The sequence below is a fragment of the Pinus tabuliformis genome, chromosome 4_1, assembly GCF_031772625.1.
Source record: "Pinus tabuliformis cultivar Carrire ecotype Pingquan chromosome 4_1, CPIR1, whole genome shotgun sequence".
Lineage (NCBI taxonomy): Eukaryota > Viridiplantae > Streptophyta > Pinopsida > Pinales > Pinaceae > Pinus > Pinus tabuliformis.
The window spans coordinates 151,955,335-151,971,237 of NC_142303.1; positions in this window are offsets into that span (position 1 = coordinate 151,955,335).

Below are 15,903 nucleotides of genomic sequence, written 5' to 3' on the forward strand. Positions count from 1 at the left end.
TTAGATTAAAAAAACAAGTTGATAACTTTATATTTAGAGGTATTTTGTAGGAATGAAAGTCTTTATAGAGAACTATCCAATTATTTTAAGTGTTGTGGTTTTTCTTGAATAATGGTGATAATTGACCTTGCATTAGTGAATTAGTGAGTTACCATAGATTTACTATATTCAAATAAAAAAAATGAAGAAGATATTTCTCTATAATACATCTTTAAGTAGGGAAAAAAATTAAAACAAAACATTTCTATGGGCGTGCTTTGCACCTCTTGGTGCAAATGATAGTATTTACTACGGTAAGCACATAGTTAAAATTTACTTGGAAAGTCTCGGTAATATTTTATACTATTTTAACATTTATTTTGGTACTTTAGATAAGAACTTTTTGATATGAAATGTTGAGGATGATGATCATCAAAAACGAATTATTATACTTTAAAAAGATAAGATATGGCTTGAAATGTTTTAGAATTATATTTTTATGGTTAAAAAAAATGTGTTCCAAACTTATTATAGTTTTTTGGAGTAAAAAAGTTAAGAAGATTGGTATTGTGATAAATGTTATGAAATCTAGTTTTAATATGAGTCTAAGAAGGACAATTCTAAGAGAAAGTGTTTTTCATCATCAACCATCTTAGTCTTACAAAGGTGACAAACTCTTTCATTCCAAGGGTTTTTGAGAATGGAACAACCTTGAGTTTCATTATGGAGCTCATGAGAATTAGTTATTATGTTGGTAATGTTGATCTTTTTCTTTACACTCATAAAGACAAAGAGATATTTTTAATTTTTAATATTAGGGTTGTCACCTCCTTATATCTTTATTTTATTTTTCCCTCTAACTCATTATCACACAACAATTTCACTCTAAACTTAGAGGTAATAATATTTTTAATATTATCCTTGTTTTACATACTGATTTCTTCATTTATCCCACAATGGTTTAGCCAAGATTGGGTATCCTTATGCCATCCTTGCTCAAGAGAAAGGTGGTTTTGGCTAAAATGTGAAGCAATGTTAGGAAGCCTCTTGTCTTCCATGTTGTTTAACCTCTTTTTATACATTAAACACTTGGTTATAACCAAGCTCTCAATGGGGTAAAGGCTTGCTTCGATGAGGAGGATATGATATGATTATGATAGGATGCATTTCCGTTAATTTTGAGATTATAGGTTATAATTTGCTTCTCGATTTGTTCTATCTCTCTCTAAGGTTGTGGATATATTGCATCCCCAAACCTCACATCCATATAAAATAACAGGAGTGACGAGAGTCTCAAAGAGGGGTTCCCTTTTATTCCATATCCAAACATTTGTTGATTTATGATTGTTTTCAAGCCCATAGTAAGCTTTCCATCCATAATTAATCATTTTCTCGATGTATATTCTAGTTGAGTTTGTGATGGATATCAATTTTGAGATAATTGTGGTAAAGCACTTCCACCAAGTTGTTGTTGTTATATACAAAAGTGTTGTATGTGATATTTTTAGATCTAATTATCATGACTTTTGTTTTATCAGTATTAATATTCATACCCGTCTTGGAACAAAAATATTGGAGGATCCTTAGTTGCTTGCTAAGATTATAAGGACTCTTTGCCAAAATAACAATATCGTCAACATAAAGAAGGAGAGTGATGACTATACTAGTGAGAGTCGAGACAACATAACCTACTTCCTTTAAACACTCTTCTAACTTAACAATATATATGTTGAAAAGCATAGGGGGCAGGGGACACCCTTGCTTGACTCTGATATTGCTGTGAATTTGTTTCGACCAACCCTCAATGATCTTAAACTTGGCAATAAGATTCTAATACAAATTTTTTGTAGATCCCTCAACTCAAAAGGAACCTTTATCTCTTCCAACCTCTTCCAAAGTATTTTCCCTGGAATGATGTCAAAATATTTTCTAAAGTCAACGAAACAACATAGGAGATTGGTTTTTTTATTGTGGAACTCCTCTGCAATGATCATAAGAGTAACAATGTAGTCCACAATTGAATGATATCTCCTAAGCCTAGCTTGGGCTTTAACACTTTTTTCATGGCTTTCAAGCCATAAATTAATTTTCTCTTTCAAAATAATTCCATACAACTTCGGTAAAATGGGGCTAATCATAATGGTCCTATAATTAGAGGGAATTCATTTATCCCCGATTTTAAAAATATAAATAATGTTGCTTTGTCTCTCACATTTTAGAAAGACTTGTTTCATGGCCAAATTAAAGAACTTATGTATAGGAGAGATGAGGATAGACCCTTCAATTTTAAAGTTTTTCACTTCGTAGCCTTTAATATCTTTAACTTTCCCAGTTGCAAGCCACTTAACCCCAAACTCTATGCCTTCCAAAGAAAAGATCTCACTCTCTATACAAATGTTCGAAATGGTGCTTGTGGAATTATGGGATTTATGAATATTTTTAAGGTAGAAATTCAAATCCTTCAAGGAGTCATTTCTTTTTTTAGTGAACTGGAAAAATTGACAACCAAGTTGGGCTTGTACTCACGCGACATATAGTTGATTCTTATCGCTACTACTATAACCTCTAGGCATACCAATACAACCCCTCATGCGGAACACGAAACTAATCGAGGGTTTGAACCAACAATGTCACAAGGAGTGCCTTAGTAACACACCTTATTGCCAATTAATCTACACCCCAAGGACTTCAAGGGAATCATTTCTTTATTTTTACAAATTGGAATTTTCCTCCAAAACTTTCTAGGGTTTGATATAGAAAGGTTTAAAAGTTGCTCTTTTTTTCTATTTATATAGTACCTTTCCTTCCTTTTAATAAGGGCATTGCATGTATTTATCAATTCAAGTTTTAAAGATTCATTCAAAGCATCCCTAATGGATTTTCTAGCAATTTTACATTCACTATCATGCCAAGTGTTGGTAGTTCTGTTATGTTTTTTATGTGGCACCTTGATAGAGAACTTGTTAACGAAAGTAGAAAGGGTTGTAGTGATATTGGGATATAGGTATTTGATGTTGTCCTTATTATTTAGGAGATCTAGTTACTTCCTTATGTCTTTTAAGAAAACATCAACTTTACTTTTTTCAAAAAACATAGGCAATTGATTATCAAAATTATCTTTGATGACCCAGAATGGGGTGACTTTTGTAGGAGACATGGGGGGAGGCGTTGCTGCCATCCCACTTGTTAATATAGAGGGCCAACATGGAAACACATCCCCCCTTGATAGTAATGAAGCACATCACATCAACCTCAATCACCATGTCCCTTAACTTAGCACACATGATGAAGAACCCGCACACACAAAGTCAGGTAGTGCTTAAACTCTCATGAATCACTCATAGATTAAGTTTTCTTAACTCCATCTATCCTCATTGGTGGATTGCCACACTCGAGCATAAGCCCAAGAATCATATTGGTGATTCATGGAGGTATAAATTTTTCATAAAGCTCAAAACCACCTCCCTACACACGAGTCACATTGATCTCTTTTGGCATGTAATTTCATTTCGATGGTTATGGTTAATCATGGAAGAATTGAGTACAAACTGGCTAATTGGGCTATAGGTATTTTTATTGCTCAATTTCTCTTTCGTTGTTATTTCGTGTTCAGTTCCTCATCCTCTCTCATCGATCTCAAAGACAACTTGGGAATCCCTAACTATCTCCTTCTTGAGCTACTAGTTATCTCCCTGCCTTTGAGCTCACCCCCTCTTTTGGTCCCAAGCCCCCTTGGCCTATTCACTAGGTCTGATCTCTCTCATGGTTGTTTACCCTTGGAATTTATAGCTCCCTCTGTGTTTTTCCTTTAGCCTTCCCCTTCTTGCCTCCCCCTAGCTTTAGTTGCTCCATCCTTGACCCCGACTTTCTAGCCTTTGCCAATTTTGAACTTGATCCCTCCCCTCTAAATGACCGAAAATGTCATGCCAATGCACTAGAGTGAGGCATGGCATAGCTAACTATCGTGAATTGGGTGGCTTCTGGACCCAATAAAAGGTAGCAAGTTTCACTTCTCATTTTCGTGCCCACAATTTGTTGTAAATCTAAGAAACAATTGCTCAATCTGTGTGAGAAATTGTTGATGAATGCTAGTGCTTGCGAATTTCAAATTATTAGCTAAAGTGGTGGATTGGGTTCCAAATACGAGCCACTCTTGAGGTCGGTTCGACTAATACATGCACACTGATGACCTTTATTGACATTTAAAAACACTGTTAGGAAGGATGTTGATTGGTAGGAATGAGGCTCGAGAAGAAACCCCCCATTTGGATGAGATTCAAGTGCTCTCACGCTCCATGAATTGTAGACTAAACGAAACTAAAGCTCATCTTGGTTTATCTCTTACTCCAGACTGCTCTCCATAAGGCATAAATCCCATCCCAATTTAAGCTTATGACTTTGACAAGTCCTAAATTCTCTCTTAGTTAGCTAGTTTTTCATTCCTTATACTTAGTTTTCTTTAGTTTTTTAACTAAGTATGACCCCGGTGGCCTATTCTTTGTTACTATTTTTCTTATGTTTTGGTTCAAACTCAACAAACTCTTTATATGGCTATCATGGAAATTAAAATTTTGTGTCTAGTCTAGTTTCCCTAGTGACAAACCATAAAAAATTCTTATGATTTTGATATAATATTTTGTTTACCTAAATGAAAATTTAACTTCAAAAAAAAAACCCTTCAATAAGGATCTTATGCATGAAAAAGTTTAAAATATGGAATAATACTATTTTTTTTTTATATTAGAAAAAATATTTATAATTTATTATTATCATTAATAAAATATTAATAATTATATTAATCGAATGAAAATTTACATAAAATAATTAAATTTCATTGAATAATCTTTTAAGGATTGAGTAAGGATTTAATATTTATTATTTAACTCCTTCACATTGATCTGAAATAGCTAAAACACACAAATATTTGAACATAATGAGAAAATATTTGATATAGAAATGGTACCAAATGTTGTATATTCTCTTTGGAGCCATTGAACATTGATATATATACATTTGTAAGGGTAGGGAAGGTTTTAGTGAAACTAATTTGCAAATTTCAAATTTCATCCCTCTCATATTTATGGGCTTAGTCTCATTGTGGGTCAATGTTGTGCGAGTAGTGTGTATGTGTTATCCTTTTTGAAGCATTATCAATCTAAATAACCTAAATGTTAGGATTTAGTTCAATTTGAATGATTTAAAGCCCATGAACATTCTTTGTTGCATAAGGTGAAAACATGATTGTGTTGATGCACTTAGCTTGGAATGAACCATTAGTAGTTTTGAGTTGCTCAATGAATCATACTATAGATTTTGGGTTTCATAATTTCCCTATTTTTTATAGATTTTGTTCTTGGACATGTATCTTTTAAATTACTAATATCTTGACATATCTTATATATATATATATATATATATATATATATATTATTCTTGTTATCTAACTCTTAAATCTAATAAGAATCATTGAATTCCCAAAACATCATATTTAATAGATTTGAAGTCAAATTGAGTTAACAATGCACATGTAAACCTAATGGATGCTAACATCCAAAGATCTCCTTATAATACTTTTGATTACTACAAGAATGAGAGTAGAGCCCATATAAAAGGGGGAGGATTGAATGTGCGCATCCACACATGGTAATGGTAATGGATTACTCCAAGCATGAGTGTAAAACCCATATCAAAGGGGGAAGATTGAATGTTGTTGAAAATGTAACTAGTGTCGATCTTCATAATGTAATGCAAATGTAGCATTAATGTATTTAACATATTCATTATTATATTTCATTTATTGGTCATAGCATGTTCTTCATGCTTATTAGAGTAAAAAAGGGCCTCCAAGAGCCACCTATTCGACCCTCCTAGACAACTATATATAAGAAGCAATTCGACTCATTTAGATCATCTCATCACACAACAAGAAGCATATATGAACCTAATGAAGGAGAAGTGAAGGACGAGTAAAAGGAAAGAGAAAGTCAAGCTACAAGACATGAAGATCATTCTTTTTGATAATTGAATTTTTTGATATGACAACTCACACATGTGAGGACAAAGTTTTGTAAAAAGGATGATTTTTTATGTGCTATTGCACGCTCAAAATTTTCAGGGCCTAAATTTCAAGGAGTTGACAATTTGACTTATGTTGACCTATGATTTTGGAGGTGACCTAGAGGAGGGATAGACTTGGAGTATTGGTGGCAGTTTCGGGCTTGGTCTTGGATATCTCATTTTGATATGATTCTATAGGAGTAGGATTGTTGTTGGGTTTCCCCCCTTGTTGGGTTTTGCCCTAGTTTGGAGCCTAATTTTTGACGTCTTTTATCTCTTTGTTTTCTTGGTTGATTGAACATTTGTATAATTTCTTAATGAAGAAGATATAACACATAATAAAAGATTATCTAACATTCACAAGTAATTATCATGAAGAGGAATCAAGTTCTTAATCTACACTTGGTTTCTCAACAAATGTGTCCATCAACACATGGTGGTAGTAATGGATATGGTTTCTAGATTGAATTTTGAAAATCAAATTTTAAGGAAGAGGTCAACTCATACCATAAATCATGACCTATTTTCCATTGTTAATCGTTAATTTATTATATTAAAAATATTTGTTCTTATTATCTAATCCATAAATCCAAAAAGAATCATTAAATCCCAAAAAAATATATTGAGTAAATTTGAACTCAAGTTGAGTTAATAATGCAAATTTAAACCTAATTGATGTTAACATCCAAAGATCTCCTTATGACATTTTTGATTACTCCAAGCATGAGAGTAGAACCCATATAAAAGGGGGAATATTGAATGTGTGCATCCACACATGGTGGTGGTAATGCATATGGTTGCTAGATTGATTTTTGAAAATCAAAGTTAAGGAAGAGGTCAGGTCATCCCACAAATCACAACCCCTTTTCCATGGTCATTTTTTGGTTGTTAAGATTTATTTAAAATACATACATAAAATGTTTTTTTGAAAAAAAATGGATGCCAAAATCCATGTCTCGTGTGCATGTCATGCACTTGGAAAAAAGTGGATGCTAATGCGAAAAGTACATTGAATCTACAAATTATGCTATGGTGGTGGTAGTTGTAAAAGACCTTATTGATCGTTGTCTCCTGCCATTGTAAAATTAGAATAACATCTAACCTTTCCATAATGAAAGTTCTCTCTCTCAATAATGAAAGGTATGTTGAGGGGAAGATGAATTCTTTTGAACAATTTTTCTAATGATGGGGGCCTTGAGAAGAGGGCATACTTTGGCTCAGAGTGGCTCCATTTCGTCACTATTTCACATAACACCCGCCATTTAATGGATTTCTGTGCCCATTTGTGAGTGTTATGTTGTTTGCATGTCACCAATGTACATGTGTTGGTGTTAAGATTTTGATATTATTAAGTAAAATATGTACACTTTGATTGCACTCTAAATAATATTTATTCACATCTATACATGAAAGATATCTTGAAACACATTTTTATCTACTACAATTTTTTTTATTCTTTTCATTACTCAAAATATATGATACAAAAATAATATAGATATGTGAGAAATAAGCACCATGCAAAACCTTTAGGTGATAATGTCTTTGTGTCCAATATTTTTTTTTTCCATTACTCAAAACATATGATACAAAAATAATATAGATATGTGAGAAATAAGCACCATGCAAAATCATTACTTAAAACTTTAGGTGATAATGTCTTTGTGTCATTTGCCCTACTATCACATTAAGATTTCAAGCAATATGGAGAGAAAATTTACCTAATGTATATTACTAAAAAGAAAGGGTAAGTGTAGACCTAATAAAGTATTGAGATTAGCCAATTTAACCAAGTAACTTCTTATTTTTGATATTTGAATTTGTATGAGATAAATTATGTAATTTTTATTTTATTTTTTTAGAAACATTTATTATTTTGTGTGAAATTTTCACCCATCATAACATTTAGTGTTCTATAATCTAATATAATTTTTACTAATTTAGAACTCAATGGGCTAAGTTGATGATGATGATGATGGTGGTGGTGGTTAACGTCCACTGAGACCAAATTGGTCTATCGGACCTATAATTTTCTTAGTTTTTAATTATCTGGCTCCTTGTCTTTCTTGGCGAGATTAGTGCTGTAGCTTTCTTTTTTTTCTCTACAGTCTTCCAACTTCCTTTATCTTGCATCTCCTTCATCTCCTCTGGTTCTTGGGACATTGGTGTCTTAGCTTCGCGATCCATTGTGTTCGTCCTTTTGAAGGTAGTCGGAGAAGAAGTTTGGTCTAGGAGATCTGCTTCGCTGTTAAATGAAGATTTATTTTGTGCAGTATTCGAATCCTCATAACTATTGATGCTTGAGGGGTTGTCGAGTTCACTTTTTTGTTGTTGGGCGGGGCTTTCTCCCTGCTTGTCTTGAGAGTTGTTTCTTTCTTGCCCGATTTCTTGTGATTCAGAGTTTTCTCTAGAGTATTCTTCTTTGATGACAGTGTAGTGTTCTTTTTGTGCTCCTTCCCACCATGTAGATCTGTGGTGGTTTTTTCTAGAAGACTTTTTCTTGGAGGCTTTTGGGCAATTTTTGGCTAGGTGGCCTGTCTCAAAGCAGCGTCGACATCTGAAGATGACACTTTCGTAATCGAGTTTCTGGTTCCACACATAGTCTTTACTTATTAGGATTATTTCAGCTAGGAATCCGGCGCTGAAGTCCATTTCTACACAGATGTGTGCATAGGTGGTTCTGGCATATTCCTCTGTTTCTGGGCACCTGCAGTAAAATTCCCCAATTGCATTTCCAATGGATTTTAGCGAGGAAAGATTCCAGAGATGCAAGGGTAGACTTGGCAATCTCACCCAAACTGGTGCTGAGGTTATGACTGCTGTTGACGGATCAAATGATGGGTCCCATGGTTTCGTGAATAGGCCTGCTTTTTTCCAAAACCAAGGGCCGGAATCTAGAATACATTTTCTGCTTTCAGGATTTTCAAAATCTACTATAAAGAAACCCCTAGCACAGGGGTAGATATTAATTTCATCAGAAATGACAGGCTTCCATACCTCTGAGATCCAATTGTGGAGAGCTGTCAGCCGTGGCAAAAAACCATTGAACCGACAGATTAGGGCACTTTCGAAAAACTTCAAAGCCTCATCAAGTGAGGCCTGGACCACCTGGACAGTGGGATCTGGGGCTTCACTGACGATATGGGTAGGAGCTTACCCTCCAGAAGCAGATGGAAATGAGCTAGCAGCTATTTTCGCGAAGCTGGGAGCCATATTTTACTTGCCCGTAGAACCCAGTGGTAGAGAAATAAAGCAGAAGATAAGATTAGATCTAGATCTAGCCACAGAAGATTAGATCTAGAATCTAACCGCAAAAAAGATTAGATCTAGATCTAGATCTAGCTACAGAAGATTAAAAATGAATGAATTAAGGATCATATGATACATTCAAAAATTAAAAAACACAAGTTGATTCCATCTTAAATAAAATAAAATAAAATAAAATAAAAATAAATAACTACATATATAGATACAATTGGGTTTATTTAGGGTAGTTGGGAGGAATGATTGTTATCATCCCCACCTAGGTTCAATTACTGTAAGTGACGTGATGAATTTTGTTGTAATGACTTTGAACATGATGAACTTTGTTGTAATGACCTTTGTTGTAATGATTTTGAACCTTCCTATAAGTGACAACAACTAAAAAAAATTATTAAGAAATTTATTCCTATTGATGCTTTGATACAAGCCTAAATCCATCTTAGACCTAGATGTAGCAAGCACTTCTAGGGATCAAAGGAATTAATACATCACATTTAATTAAATAATAAGAAAATTTGCGGATTAAGAAATTTGATTCGAATAAAGATCAAAGATGATCATCCTGAAGTAGAAATAATCAATAAAGCATTCAAACATAATAAATTAAGATTAAAATAATAAATTAAAGTCTATTTTTTACATTTTGGCCTCTTTTCTACATATTTTCCAATCAATTTTAATTGAAATTTGGCAAGGATTTTTAGAACCATAAGCTATAAGTTTAAGTTGTGAATTTTACATAATGTGAGTGCAATAAAGGTTTTTTAGGGCATTGAATCCATTGATGTATTCCAAAATATATTTTAAGCAATATAAAACTTTAATTTTGCCAAAAATATATTGTCAAATTTAAACAAAAATAGCCAAAAAGTTAAAAAAGTTAAACTAAGCCATTAAAAATACCCATAATAATAATTATGAGATAAATAAAATATAATGACCAAAATGATGATACTATTATTAATTAAGTTTTTCATAATCTTATAATTAAATTATTAATTTTTTTAAAAATTTCAACACTTTCCTAAATGATAAAGAAAAATGATTAAATGTTTGTTGAGATTTTGTGTTTTATTAAACTTGGGAAAAATTTCATGTATGTGACAACAATAGGATTAGTTGCTATATTAGCTCCAGTATTTTTTGAGGAGTTAATGCATCTTATATTTGTTGTGAGGGAATTTATGATTCAGTTTTATGCTCCAACTATATAGAAATGTAATCCCGTAGAGGATTGTAAGTGTGTGTAGAGAAAGTAGCGAAAATAGGGAGATCTGAGAGTATGTGTGAAGAATTAGATTTTTTGTAATCTCCTTTGAATAATAAGATTGTCGATGCCTTTGTTCTGGTGGACGTAGCCCAGATTGGTTGGGTGAACCACGTTAAATCTGTGTGTTATGGTTTTGTGACTTGTTAATGTGCTGCGTATGTTTTTTGTTTAGTTTATTTCTGCTGCGCATTGTTTAGCCTAACAAGTGGTATCAGAGCAGCGCAACGGAAGCGTGGAGGGCCCATAACCTACAGGACTCTGGTTGTGGAGCTGGTGCGTGTGATAGAGCTGTTGAAGGTGGAGTTCCGGCGATTGGCGCAGTTTCGGCAGAGACAGTCGCGCCAATTTTTGACAGTGAACGGGTTGGCGCAGTTTATTTTGGAACAGACGCGCCAATTGGCGCGGATCCGAGTTTAATACTCGCGCCAGAGCTTCATTATTCTGATTGGCGCGGAATCGACTGGTTTAAGCGCCAATATTTTGTCACTTACACGGATTTTGTTCTGGCGCGGTTCATCTGCTGTCAAAGGAGCGCCAGGCAGTGGATTGTATTTTAGGCGCGGGTTTTCCGCTGTCAAGGAGCGCCCGACAGTTTTTCCCTCTGGTAAACTTGCAATTTTTTATTTTTCTTTTTCAAATTGTGATTACACGGTACGATAGAGGCTTTTTTAATTTGGAATTGGAGATTGTTTGTTTGATACAACATGGCAAAAACTCAAAGTGCTCGTTTTGAGATCGAGAAGTTCAATGGAAAAAATAACTTCGAGATCTGGAAAGTGAAGATGCATGATCTGCTTGTGCAACAAGGCGTGGCGAAGGCGCTGTTGGGAAGATCCAAACAGTCTTACCCCATGACAGATGATGAATGGAATGAATTGGATGGAAGAGCTCTGAGCGGTATTCGACTGTGTTTGGCAGATGATGTTTTTTTTAACATCGTGTCAGAGAAAATTGCTGCTGGTTTGTGGACAAAGCTTGAGAAGTTGTACATGACAAAATCCTTGACCAATAGGATTCTTCTGAAGCGACAATTATACAGTCTGCGCATGAAGGAAGGTACATCTATTACTGATCATTTGAATGTCTTTAATACTCTCATGGTACAATTAGAAAGTATAGAAGTAAAATTTGAATCTGAAGATAAAGCTATAACTTTATTGTGCTCGTTGCCCGAGTCATGGGATCATTTTGTTACTTCTATAAGTCTAAGTATATCAGAAACCCTTGAATTTGATGATGTTGTTGGAGCTTTGTTGTCCGAAGAGACAAGGAAGAGGTCAAATTCAGAAACCTCTACATCAGAAGCAATGATGGCTAGAGGTCGTTCTAGAGAAAGACGCTCTGGTAAGCACAACGACTCGCGTTCAAAATCGAAAGGGAAGAAGAGTAAGGTAAAGTGTTGGTTTTGTGGCAAATCGGGACATTTGAAGAAGGACTGTTGGAAGAGACAACAAGCATCCAAAGAAGACTCTTCAACAGCGAAGCAAGAAGCAAACACGACAAATACAGGTTCAGCATCCAAGACAGGTATGAGTGATGAAGTATTATCAGTTGATTTGTCTAGTCATGATCAACATTGGCTGTTAGATTCTGGTGCATCAAATCACATGCGTATTCATAGGGAATAGTTTAAAACTTATAAACCAATCAATGATGGAGTAGTTTACATGGGAAATGATGTCACATGCAACATTGTGGGAATTGGAACTATTCAACTTAAAATGTTTGATGGGACAAATAAAATTTTAACTGATGTAAGACATGTACCTGAACTAAGGAAAAATCTCATTTCATTAGGAGTACTGGACACAAATGGATATAAAACCTTTATTCAAGGTGGAGTAATGAAAATTTATAAAGGAATTTTACTAGTAATGAAAGCAAAGAAGGTTGGAAATCTTTTTTAGTTAGAAGGAAGAATAGAGTCAGATTATGTTTCTATAGTGTCTGAAAATGACAGTAATTCTATTCATTTATGGCATCAAAGGTTGGGCCATATATAAAGGAATTTTACTAGTAATGAAAGCAAAGAAGGTTGGAAATCTTTTTCAGTTAGAAGGAAGAACAGAGTCAGATTATGTTTCTATAGTGTCTGAAAATGAAAGTAATTCTATTCATTTATGGCATCAAAGGTTGGGCCATATGAGCGAAAGAGGTTTAAAGATTTTATCTGATCGTAAGTTACTTCCTAGTCTAAAGTCTGTTAAGTTAGATTTCTGCAAACATTGTCTGTTTAGAAAACAAAGCAAGCAGAAGTTTCAAACTGGAAAACATACTAGTAAGGGAATCCTTGATTATATCCATTCTGATGTTTGGGGTCCGTCTCCTACAACCTCATATGGAGGTTCGTCATATTTTGTATCTTTTATTGATGATTTCTCTAGAAAAGTGTGGGTCTACATGTTAAAGAAGAAGTCTGATGTGTTTACCGTTTTCAAACAATTTAGAGCATTAGTTGAAAACATCATTGGAAGAACTATTAAATGTTTAAGATCTGACAATGGTGGTGAGTTTACTTCAAAGGAATTTGATAATTATTGCAAGGAAGTTGGGATCGAAAGACATAAAACCACTGTATATACGCCTCAGCAAAATGAAGTTGCTGAACGCATGAATAGGACTCTTTTAGAGAGAGCAAGAAGTATGCTGAGTAATGCCAATTTGTAGAAGGAATTGTGGACAGAAGCGGTTGCTACAGCTTGCTATCTGATAAATCGATCACCATCAACTGCAATAGGATGCAAAATTCCTCAAGAGGTATGGAAAGGTCATCCTTGTGATTATTCTAAACTGAAAGTTTTTGGTTGTGATGCATATGCTCTAGTTCCAAAACATCAGCGTTCTAAATTAGATCCTAAATCAAAAAGGTATATCTTTGTTGGATATGGTGATGGGACTAAGGGATACAAATTGTGGGATCCTACGACTCACAAGATCATCATTAACAGAGATGTTAAATTTAATGAATCCTCACTTGAAAGTTTAGATGTAGATGATAAATTGAAACAGGATAATGTATCTAAGCTTCAACACATTCAATTTGAAACTAGTCCAAATATTGATGATGATCAAGATGAACATGGTTCAGATGTAAGTCATGAACAAGTTTCAAATACAGGTCATGAACAAGTTTCAGATGTAGATAATGAACATGTTTCAGATGCAGATCGTGAAGAAGTTCCTACAGATAATAATCAGCAAATTGTGGAAGTACCAGAAACATCTTTAAGGAGGTCCACGAGAATCAAACGTCCTCCTAGAAGGTATGATGATTATGTTACTTCAGTTGCTTTAACCGCTAATGATGATGAACCTTTGTGTTATCAGGAAGCTGTAGAAGGTTCCAAAAGCGAAAAGTGGAAAGAAGTTATGAAGGACGAGATGATGGCATTACACAAGAATGACACATGGGATCTGGTAGAACTTCTTAAAGACAGAAAAACTGTGGGATGTAAATGGGTGTACAAATTGAAAAGGGGTGTTGATGGTTCAAAGGACAGGTACAAGGCAAGGCTAGTCGCGAAAGGTTTTTCTCATAAAGCAGGCATTGATTTTCATGAGATATTTTCACCAGTTGTAAAAATTGTTTCAATTCAACTTGTATTAGCATTAGTTGCTTTACTTGATTTAGAATTACAGTAACTAGATGTTAAAACTGCATTTTTTACATGGAGATTTAGATGAGGAAATTTACATGGAACAACCAGAAGGGTTTGTTCAAGATCGCAACAAGAAATTTGTCTGCAGGCTCAAGAAATCATTGTATGGTCTGAAGCAGTCGCCTCGACAATGGTACAAGAAGTTTGATTCTTTCATGTTGAGTCAAAATTATGTAAGAAGTGAATATGATCATTGTGTTTACTTTAAGAAATTAAGTAATGGCATGTTCATTATCTTAGTGTTGTATGTTGACGATATGCTTTTAGCAAGCAAAAGCATAACAGAGATCAACAAGTTAAAGGCTCTGATGGCTAGGACATTTGATATGAAATATCTAGGAGCAGCAAGACAAATTTTGGGCACGAAGATTTTCAGAGACAGAAGCAATGGTAAGCTGTGGCTATCACAACAGAAGTATATTGAGAAAATACTCTTGAGGTTTGGTATGAACAATGTGAAGCCTATTTCAGTCCCTTTAGCTTTCTTCAAGTTTATGTCCTAATACAAATGAAGAAAAGGAATATATGTCTCGAATTCCATATGCCAATGTAGTAGGTTGTTTAATGTATGCGATGGTTTGTACTCGACCAGATATTTCACATGCGGTTGGGGTTGTTAGCAGGTATATGGCAAATCCAGGAAAATAACACTGGTCAACAGTGAAATGGGTGCTTCGATATTTGAGAGGCACAAGTGATTATTGTATCACTTATAACAGAAGTAGTGATTTTGTTTGCGGTTATGTTGATTCCGATTTTGCAGGTGATTTGGATAAGAGAAGGTCAACTTCAGGATATGTCTTTACTCTTGCAGGTGGAGCTATTAGCTAGATGTCAAAGCTACAGAGTATTGTTGCTTTATCCACTACTGAAGCAGAATACATAGCTGCTTCACATGCTTGCAAAGAAGCGGTTTGGTTGAAAGGTTTGATTGGTGAGTTTGATAGGTTACAGGACAACATCAAGCTATTTTGTGATAGTCAAAGTGCAATTCATTTGGCTAAGAATCCAGCCTATCATAGTAAATCAAAGCATATACCTATCAAGTACCATTTTGTAAGACAGGTTATCACTGAAAGGGGTGTTTTTCTTGAAAAGGTGCATACGAAGGAAAACTGTGCAGATATGTTCACAAAACCAGTTTTGTTAGAGAAGTTGCGTTGGTGTCTGACTTCTCTTGGCTTGCAGAAAAGATAAAAATAATAAATGAACAGGGCATTAGGCTAATTGTTGTCAAGGTGGAGATTGTTGAGATTTTCTGTTTTATTAAATTTGGGAAAAATCTCATGTATGTGACAACAATAGGATTAGTTGCTATATTAGCTCCAGTATTTTTTGAGGAGGAGTTAATGCATCCTATATTTGTTGTGAGGGAATTTATGATTCAGTTTTATGCTCAAGCTATATAGAAATGTAATCCCGTAGAGGATTGTAAGTGTGTGTAGAGAAAGTAGAGAAAATAGAGAGAGCTGAGAGTATGTGTGAAGAATTAGATTTGTTGTAATCTCCTTTGAATAATAAGATTGCCGATGCCTCTATTCTGGTGGACGTAGCCCAGATTGGTTGGGTGAACCACGTTAAATCTGTGTGTTATGGTTTTGTGATTTGTTAATGTGTTGTGTATGTTTTTTGTTTAGTTTATTTCCACTGCGCATTGTTTAGCCTAACTAAAATTTT